The following is a 10,812-nucleotide window of genomic DNA, read 5'->3' on the forward strand; positions in this document are numbered from 1 at the left end:
AAGAGTTAAGATATAAACCAGAACAAATTGTTGATCTGCTTCACCACTCCCGAAGCAAAATCCCTGCAGGTGAGGAGCTGGGTATTCAAACCCAGATCCTTCTGTGGGTCCTTGAGGTTAGAACTATGTGCACTTAACCAGGTGTGTCACAGCCCAGACCCCTACATGGTATATTTTATATCTGTGAACTGGAGATTCAGAAAACTTGGTGACTTGACCAATCTAGAACTGGTTATATGACTTGTGCCTTTCCACCTAATTGGAACTTTCCAAATCACACTTCAGGAAGTAGTACTAAATTGCTATTTCATGAATATGTCAGTTTAAACTCAGTCCAGCAATAGTTTAGTCAGCCAAAAGGCAATGGTATAGCTAATATGTAAGCAAATAGTCAGGCAGACAAGGCCTCTACAGAAATTGGAATCAGAAACTGACATTTCTTCATCCCCCTGCCAGTCTATGATTCATTAATTTCTTACCACCAATATAGTTGAATTCATTCTCAATGACAGCTGTTTCGATAATGAAGTTGCAACAGTGGATCCCAGTGCACATGGAATACACAGATACACCTACCTCTGTGCTTAAGCTGCGCATAGAGATGAAAAATGCAGCAATACCACTGTGGTATCCTTGGGTTTGAAAATATATTTGTTTTTGGATTATGACTCTAAGGTTTTGCTTTTCTTTAGGAAGAGCAAAGAATGTTATTCTAGTATCTCCGAGGACAATACAAATACACATCAGTTTTAGCCTCTGATGGTTACCTTGGCAAGTGTCTGATATTTCTTTTGGCATCTCTATGATTGAGTTAGGAATGGACAAACTGAGAATCAATTTTGTTCAATGAAGACACGAGAGAATTAAAATAAAATCAACTGGGCAATGGAAAAAAATAGACTTAACTAAGCATACAATCTCATCTAATAAAACTTAGCTGTGCATTGCTATAATAAGAAAATTAACCTGCTTTTTACATTTTATGATATGGATCACATGTACTATATTTTTGGCATATTATTTAATATTTTGTTCATTTATACTTTAGAATTGCCATTTATTATACAGAATTCCAGCAAAGACAAATGTTACTGTGAATTTGTGTGTGAGTGAGAGCGTGTGTGTGTGTGTGTGTGTGTGTGTGCACAAGCATGTGATAATCTCTATGAAGTTTTACCTTATAATATTGGGAGGAACATTTTATTTATTTATTTATTTTTTATTTAAGAAAGGATAAATTAACAAAACCATAGGGTAGGTGGGGTACAACTCCACACAATTCCCACCACCCAGTCTCCATATCCCACCCACTCCCCTGACAGCTTTCCCACTCTCTATCCCTCTGGGAGCATGGACCCAGGGTCATTGTGGGTTGTAGAAGGTGGAAGGTCTGGCTTCTGTAATTGCTTCCCCGCTGAACATGGGCGTTGACTGGTCGGTCCATACTCCCAGTCTGCCTCTCTCTTTCCGTAGTAGGGTGTGTCTCTGGGGAAGCTGAGCTCCAGGACACATTGGTGGGGTCTTCAGTCCAGGGAAGCCTGCCGGCATCCTGATGACATCTGGAACCTGGTGACTGAAAAGACAGTTAACATACAAAGACAAACAAATTGTTGAGCAATCGTGGACCCAAAGCTTGGAATAGTGGAGAGGAAGTGTTAGGGGGATACTCACTGCAAACTCTAGTGTACTTCTGCTTTCAGGTATATATTTTGCAGTAGTTTATGGATACGTGTGAACATATGCTCTCTCTCACAGAAACTGGTGTATATCTAGGTTTTGGGACTTTGTTAGAAAGTGAACCACCTGAGATGGAATTAGAGTATACTATGAAAGGAAAGGTCTCACCCGAGTAATGAAGCTGAAGGGTTGTCATTCCACACGTGAAGTCTCTGGACACAGTCTGAGGTGAAGCATGTTGAGGTGGCAATCGTTGCGTTGGTTAGGTTGTGATTGGCGGATGCAATATTATTTGGTTTGGATTGGGAGATGCATACGGGAAAGTGGGCCCTATCCAATGGTTCCAGGACTGGGGGAAGTAGAGGCTCTATAGTGGGGATGTGAGGTTCCTGCTGTCTTAGGGTTCAAAAAGACAATCGATAGCTAATGTTATCATCACATTATTTGGTAATTGGGTTAACTTTGAAAAGTCCTTTTGTTAGGTTTTGCTGTACAGTACCCAGTATCTTGTATATAGCTGTGCTATTGGTTGCTTCTGATCTACTTGGTCTAGGCTTTTGAGAGAGTCCGCATATCAGATACACTGCCTATATATTAAAAAGATTCAGTCTGTGTTTTAAAACCCTTCGAGACATACAGTTAATTTTCCCCCTCTCATATTAACTAGTGATTTATATGACTACATTTTACTAGGAGTGTACATAAACACCATTCCCACCACCAAAAGACTGTGACCCATCCCTCCCACCCACTCTCACCCCCCACTGGCCCAGGAAGCTGCATGTCTACCCCTCACCAAAGGGTTTTTACTTTGGTGCCCTACTTACAGTTTAGTCAGGTCTTGCTTTTAGTTTCCCTTTCAGATCTTCTTACTCAACTTTTGTTGATGAGTGGGATCATCCTATACTCATCTTTATCTTTCTGACTTAGCTCACTTAACATAATTCCTTCTAGCTCTGTCTAAGATGGGTCAGAGAAGGTGGGTTCATTGTTCTTGATAGCTGCATAGTATTCTATTGTGTATATATACCACAGCTTTCTCAGCCACTCATCTGTTGTTGGGCACCTGGGTTGCTTCCAGGTTTTAGCTATTATGAATTGTGCTGCTGTGAACATAGGAGTACACACCTCTTTTTGGTTGGGTGTTATGGAGTCCTTGGGGTATAAGCCCATGAGAGGAATTACTGGATCATATGGAAGGTCCATATCTAGCCTTCTGAGAGTTTTCCAGACTGCTCTCCACAGAGGCTGTACCAACTTACATTCCCACCAGCAATGTAAAAGGGTTCCTCTGTCCCCACAACCTCTCCAGCATTTGTTGCTGCTGTCCTTTTTGATGTATGCCATTCTTACAGGAGTGAGGTGGTATCTTAGTGTTGTCTTAATTTGCATTTCTCTGACAATCATTGACCTAGAGCAGTTTTTCATATGTTTGTTAGCCCTTTGGATCTCCTCTGAGGTGAATGTTTTGTTCATATCCTCTGCCAATTTTTGGATGGGGTCATTTGCTTTTTTGGTGTTAAGTTTGCTGAGCTCTTTATATATTGGTTAGGTAACTCATTACCTGCTTTTTTTTTTTTTTTCTTGTTCTTTCCATTTCTTTTTTTCTTTTCATCCTCTTCTTTTCAAAATGGGGTCTTGCACATGAATGATTTCACTACTCAAAACCAAATTTCCATTTAGATATGGAAATTGAGATGAAGGTGGAAGAGGAAGAGGGAGAGAATGGAGAGAGGAGGGGAAGACAGAAAAGAGGAGAGAAGAGACTGTGAAGCGACTCCCCTGCAGGCGTGGAGCAGGGACTCAAACCTGGATCCTTATGCTAGTCCTTGTGCTTTGTGCCATGTGTGCTTAACCCACTGTGCTACTGCCCAACTTCCTCTCTATTCCTTTTCTTATACTCCTCCTTCTCTTTTTCCTCCTCCTTCTCTTTTTCCTCCTCCTCCTTTTTTCCTCCTCCTCTTCTTTGGCTTTTCCCCATCCTCCACCCCTCTCTCCATTTCTCTCTGTCCTATCCAACAATGACAACATCAACAATAATAACTACAAGCAACAATAAAAAAAGAGCAACAAAAAGGAAATAAATAAATATTTTTAAAAAAGAAAAGGAATAGAGAGCTGGAGAGAGGTACAGTGGCTAGAACCTGTGTTGCACACATGATCATGTAGGCATTCTACCTGGTTAGCTATCTCTCTGGTCCCAGAAAAATGTAGTTAGAAACTTAGAATCCAGTTTTAGCTGTGGCGCTTCCATATATATAGACTAGAAAGATTTACACATTCACTCCTCTGTACTAGAAAAAGTCCTGCAGCTTTGTAGTCCCTTCCATTTATGTATTTGTAACAACTGAAGTAAATCCCCCTTGTAGGGGTTGTGGTAGTGCATGGTTGGGCCTGAGTCTCAATTTGGTAATCCAATCACTGTATGAATTTACATCTCAATTTCAAATACTGAAATGAGGTTGCTCCTTGAAATTGGTGCCTCTCACAGTGTGGTCACTCAAGCAGCAGCTGCAGAGTCAGATACCTGGAAACTTGTCAGGAATGGGGGCCAGGAGGTATTGGACCTGGTTAAGTGCACACATTGCAATGCAAAAGGACTCAGGCTCAAGCCCTTGGCCCCCACCTGCAGGGAGACTTCATGAGGTGTGAAGCTGAGCTGCAGATGTCTCTCTGTCTGTTTGCCCCACCCCTTTCAATTTCTGTCTCTATCCAATGAAAATAAGTAAAAGTGTGTTTTAATGCAGAAAGCTACTATGATTAAACCAACAACATTCAGTCTCATATCATGCTTCAATTATGTGTCTATCTCTCCCAGTGAACATAAAATATCTGATCTACAAGAGACAAAGGATCTCCATATTCCTCATGTAATTTCTGACACTCATCACTGGGCTCAGAAAGAGCAATAAGCATGGCAATGTCCATTTGGAAGAATATAATTAAAAATATGTAAAATGCAGTACTTGAGAGAATCATGTCTCAACCATGGAACTGAGTTCATTTCCTTCAGTAGCTCCATACTTTCATATATATATATATATATATATATATATATATATATATATATATATATATATATTTTTTTTTTTTTTTTTTTTCTTTTGCCTAGTGAAGCATTAATGGTCTTATTCTTCATGGAGTGCTGCCATTGAAATTTTTATTTAAGGATATTATTTCCAAGGGAAAGAATTATAAGCGTCCCAAGGTGAATATGTCTAGTTGTAGTTTATGAATTTGCATAATGGTCCATTTCCAGAATCTGGTAGGTTGATTACCTAAGGAATTCTCCCTGGGAACAAGTGTCATTTGAATTTGTTTGCACAATATTCAACATAAATATGTCTTACTCAAGAACTATCAAATTAACCCATTTTCTATAGTAACATAGTTTTATAGCCACCATCCTAATTACTTTTCCTAAATCAAATCATTGTATTTATTCAGCCAAATTGCTTTGGTTATTAAAATGACATAAAATATTTTCAACAACATTGAAACCCAGGTACAGAGTGAGTTACAGGAAATCAAGGAGAATAGTTGGCTCCAAAGTTTACTTGTCTTACAAATATTTTCTCTTCCTCAATCACTTAACATTTTCTCCTTGACATTACTTGATTGAACTCATACAAATTCTATTCCTCCAAGGAAACACACCATTTGGGCAGAATGAACTCTGAAAGGTCACACTTGGGGAGCTATCTACTGCCAAAAAAATAGCTCCCATTTATTTTTCAAGTTGAAAACGTTTATTTTTTTCATGTTCAAAAAACTTTAAAATGCCCAGAGTAATTTAGATCATACTGACCAAACAGAAAAAAGCACGTTTAAGCTGTGACAGGACCTGGAATGTCTGAGTTAGGAAGGAGAATTATTTGAAACTTTCCTTTGGAAGTCAGACTGCCAAATGATGAATTTTGTCTCAAAACATAAGTTTTACTATTTTATTAAATTTTCTGAGGCAATGTACTTTAGGGCAGAAAGGCTAGAGTTGTCTTATAATAGATCATTAAAGGACACTGTGAAAGCTCTAGAGCAGTGGCCACTATACCTCTCTGATTGAGTCTTCTATTCTGTCTAAAAAAATAAAAATAAAAAAAATTAAAATGGTGAGTATTACTCTGATTCACATGTAATATGATGTCTTTGAAGTTTGGGAGTTAATAGTGTGAATAAAATAGCAAAGTAAACTATTGTCAGATGTCAAGAGGGACATTTCTGAGAAGTACCTCCATTCTGAATTTCCAAAAGTAACCAGAGACCAAAGAACTCAGAGAACGAAAGATAAAGAGCAGGCTAAGTTCTTGGGCCCCACCTGGAGAAGGATAGATGGTATTTGTTTTAATCCACAAAGGTTTGAAAAGTTTTTGAAAGCTGGGACATTCTGGGATCAGCTACCTGACTTACATCTAAGAACAGTGTACATGATGAATGAGACCTTGGGTGAACCATAGCAAGGATTTCTGGAGCTTTTGAGGCTTCCTGGGAACAGACATAGATCACAAGGAAAAAAGAGACCAAGTGGCATGACAGTGAAGGTGAAGGCGAAGGTGAAGGTGAAGGAGAATGAGGAGAAGGAGGAGGAGGAGGAGGAGGAGGAGGAGGAGGATATGATGGAGATGGAGATGGAGATGGAGATGGAGATGGAGATGGAGATGGAGATGGAGATGGAGATGGAGATGGAGATGGAGATGGAGATGGAGGGACAGAACCAGAGTATGCACTGGTTGGTTCTGGTGTATGGTGGTATGGGGAGATTGAACTTGGAATCTCTGAGACCTCAGGGATACCACTCTGTCCTATCTCCCAATCCTTAATGTATTTCCTTGCATGAAATCAGTACAAATGGATAGTTTATATGCATATTCTCAATCCTCACTTGAAACCACGAAATCTACAACAGAAACTGAGAACTACACTGGCACAGATTGAGCCTTTGGTATATCTTTTTTTTAAATTTCTTTATTGGGGAATTAGTATTTTACATTCAACAGTAATTGCAATAGTTTGTACATGCATAATATTTCTCAATTTTCCATATAACAATACAACCCCTTTTAAATCCTCTATCGTCCTTCTTAGAACTATATTCCCCTCCACCCTCAGAGTATTTTAATTTGGTGCAATACACCAATTTCAGTTCAGGTTCTACTTGTGTTTTTTCTTCTGATCTTCTTTTTCAACTTCTGCCTGAGAGTGAGATCATCCCATATTCATCTTTCTGTTTAGAGCCTTTGGTATATCTTAAACTTTGCCATCCCACACTGCCGGGGCTCCTGAAGTGGAACTGTATCACATAGGATCTAAGATTGTTTCTAGCAGCATTCCTTGTGACTTCAGAGTTCCTTACCATTCATTCATGACAAAAAGTCTGTTTAATTTTTTTCTAAGGTTCATTCTACATACTACCTCGCCAAGCTGTGTGATGATTTTCCTGCTCATACCATGTGGGGCCGCAAGATGCCCATTCAGACTGCAGTTCTTAGGTAGCAGAATTTTCAGTCTTTTCTCTACCCCTGTCACTTAAGAAACACATGGGATATGGAGATCGGGTGGTGGGAATTGTGTGGAACTGTACTCCTCTTATCCTATGGTTTTGTTAATGTCTCCTTTCTTAAATTAAAAAAAATTTAAAAAAGAAACATAACAAAAGACTGCTCTGCATGAATCCTTATTTACATTGGTGATAGATATTTGCAAGCCAACTGCCTGAATGAACGAAATGAAATGAATGAATGAATGAATGAATGAATGAATGGACAAAACTTTTTTTTTCTGACTCAAGCCTCCCACACAAATTTCAGCCTTGACAAGACTATCATGAACTCATTCTCATGAAAAGTAGGTCTGCAATGAAATCTATCCCATGAGAATTTTCTTTAAAATTTGCACCTCTAGGTTGAGACCTCATCAAAATTTGAAACAAAGTATCAGATCACTGTTATTTTGGCTCCTGAAAGACAGAACACATCCAATTCAGAAGAACTTCCCACAGTTGATAACTAAGGAATTTTTATTCCTTAAGTTTTAAAATATTTTATTATCTTTACTTACTGAATAGAATCATCCAGATATCTAGAGGGAGAAGGGGCTAGAAAGGGAGAGAGAAATCTGCAGTATTGCTTTAACACATGCAGTTTCCCCCTGCAAACTTGGACTAGGGGCTTGAGTCAGGTCCTTGCTCATTGTAGCACGTGTGCTCAATCAGGTGAGCCTCCACCTGGCCCCCTCTTCACTCGATCTTAGCCAAAAGGCCAAGAAACGATTGGCCCTTCTTTAAATGTTTTTATCAAGCCATTTTTATTTGTGATTAATAGTGGCTTACAGGATTTTAAGATGACACTACATGGTATAGCATCACATCACATCCACCACTAAGTTCTATAAACCCACCCTCCCAAAGATAACCACCATACTTTTCAACAAAGTACTAGAGACAACTTGTCTCCTCCTTTTCCTTCTTATTCTCCTTCTCCTTCTCCTTCTCCTTCTCCTCCTTCTCCATCTCCTCCTCCTCCTCCTCCTTCTTCTTCTTCTTCCACTTCTTTTTCTCCTCCTCCTCCTTCCACTTCTTCTTTTCTTCTTCTTCTTCTTCTTCTTCTTCTTCTTCTTCTTCTTCTTCTTCTTCTTCTTCTTCTTCTTCTTCTTCTTCTTCTTCTTCTTCCTCCTCCTCCTCCTCCTCCTCCTCCTCCTCCTCCTCCTTTTCTTCTTCTTCTTCTTCTTCTTCTTCTTCTTCTTCTTCTTCTTCTTCTTCTTCTTCTTCTTCTTCTTCTTCTTCTTCATCTTCTTCCCTCTTCCTCCTCCTCTTTCTCCTCCCTCCTACTCATTCTTCCCCCCTCCTCCCCCTTTTCTTTCTCGTTCTTCTTCCCTCCTTCTCCTTCTTCATCTTTTACATGTTCTTGTGGTTCAGTTCTCTAACTTCTACATATGTGAACCTATCTATAGTTGTCTTACATATCTTAAGGTTACTGAGCAAAATTTTGTTCCAAAGGACATAGTAGTGTCTTTTTTAATTGCTGACTTGTATTCTATTGATATAACCCATAACTTTAATTTATTATATTTTATCCCATTTGTTTTTTGAAAAATAAACAACTCTTTATTATCTAGAAATATATACTTAAATAAAACACAAAAGACATTATTCTTTCTTTTCTCTATTTTTTCCTCTTCTTCAACCCCTCTGATATAAACAACATTATTATACCTTATTAAAACTTCACCCAAAATGTCCAAACAATTCTTCATGCATGTATTCTTCTGTATTTGCAAGCTGCATATTCATATAGCCATCTACAGATACCAGGTAGCCCTTGAACTCCATTCTCCACTTAAGCTTCACCATTACTGGCTTTCCTGTTAATCTGTTGAAGAAAGGCTTGGGATTGAGGAGTAAACTCATCACGACAAGGATAAAATCGGGAAGAACTTAAGGTGAGTCACTGCGAAGCCAGTGATTGTCTATCCTGACTATCTTACTAATTTTTATCAGAACATTGCTCTGCTGTGGGTTATAGTGGTACTGGGAATTGAGTATAAGAGTTCGGAGCCTCAGACATGATAAAGTCTAATGATCTACCTATGGGTATTTAGCCTGCTTCCACACTATGAACATAGTTATGATGCATATATCCCTTCAAATTAGTGTATACACATCCTTTGGATACACATCCTTTGGATAAATGCCTAAGAGTGATATTGCTGGATCATAATGTAACTTCATTTTTATTTGCTTAGAAACTCTCCATATATTCTTCCAAAGAAATTGTACCACTTTGCATTCCCACCAGCAATGTAACAAATTTTTTCTTTCTCTACAACTTCACCAATGACTGTCATTTCCTGTTTGGTAGTTGCAGGCCATTCTCACAGGTATCCTAAAAGATATAACATTGCTGAGTCAGGTTTTATATGAGGAAGTTGTTGTTAAGATGAAAACACTATTAAAACAATCCCTTCCAGGGGTCCAGTGGTAGTGCGACAGGTTAAGTGCAGATGGTGCAAAGTGCAAGGGGTAGCATAAGGAACAGAGTTCGAGGCCCCGGCTCCCCACCTGCAGCGGGGTTGCTTCACAGGTGGTGAAGCAGGTCTTCAGGTGTCTTTCTCTCCTCCTCTGTTTTCCTCTCCTCTCTATTTTTCTCTTTCCTGTCCAATAACAACAATAGCTATAACAACAAGGGCAACAAAATGAGAAAAATATCCTCCAGTAGCAGTGGATTTGTAGTGCTGGCACTGAGCCCCAGCAATACCCTGGAGGCAAAAATAAATAAATAAATAAATAAATAAATAAACAGAATCCCTCCCTAATCCTAATTTACACTGCATTGTTACTGTGATGTGGGTGATACTTAAATATCTCTAGACTCTGATATACATTTATAAAAATACTTCATGGCTTCTATTTGGTTCTGTAAATTTCAATGTCTGTTGCTAGTGTGTGGACTTTTTATTTTACTGCTATGCGTCATCTCTTTTCTCTAATGTTTTCTGTTATCATCTTCCGTCCAATGAACGTCCAATGAACCAGCTCTTCAACTGCATGTGCCTAGCACTGCCAACTGAATTTTCTTTTTCTAAATTGCAAATCTTTACCTAAAGAATTTACTTTTTAAAATTTATTTTATTTGTTTATTTGATGGAGACAGTTAAGAAATGAGAATATGGAGAGAGAGAGAGAGAGAGAGAGAGAGAGAGGGAGCGCTGCAATGGGAGATGAAGAAGAGAGAGAGACATTTAGCTCTGTTTCACCACTTGTGAAGCTGTGAAGCTTCCCCCACACCTGGAAGTGGGGACCAAGGTCTTGAACCTGGGCCTTGCATATTTTTATGTGTGTGCTCAACCAGGTGCACAACCACCTGTCCCCCTGCCTAAAGAATTCTATAAGACTCTCAATGTCCACACTAAGTCTTTATGATGATACTCTGGACTTTCTTAGTGTTTTGAAACATATTTTAAAAATAAATTTCTCTATTTAGATTTATGTACTCTTGCTAGTTTGAAATAATTTTGTTCTATTTTCCTCATATGGTTGACTTTCTGAAGTTGTATCATTCTGATTGTCAGCTCATCTTCAGTTAGGTTATTACTTTCCCTTTGGGTGTTCCATGACCCTGGGCTATGAAATATCTCTCAGTA

The 10,812-nt window shown here is 38.8% G+C and overlaps 1 pseudogene; it reads right to left on the minus strand.

Moving 5' to 3' along the window:
* Positions 1–6,018: 6,018 nt before the first annotated feature.
* Positions 6,019–9,079, minus strand: LOC103107984 (small nuclear ribonucleoprotein F-like; annotated as a pseudogene).
* Between the last annotated feature and the right edge of the window lie 1,733 nt (positions 9,080–10,812).

Source organism: Erinaceus europaeus, chromosome 1 (assembly GCF_950295315.1).
Source record: "Erinaceus europaeus chromosome 1, mEriEur2.1, whole genome shotgun sequence".
NCBI classification, from domain to species: domain Eukaryota; kingdom Metazoa; phylum Chordata; class Mammalia; order Eulipotyphla; family Erinaceidae; genus Erinaceus; species Erinaceus europaeus.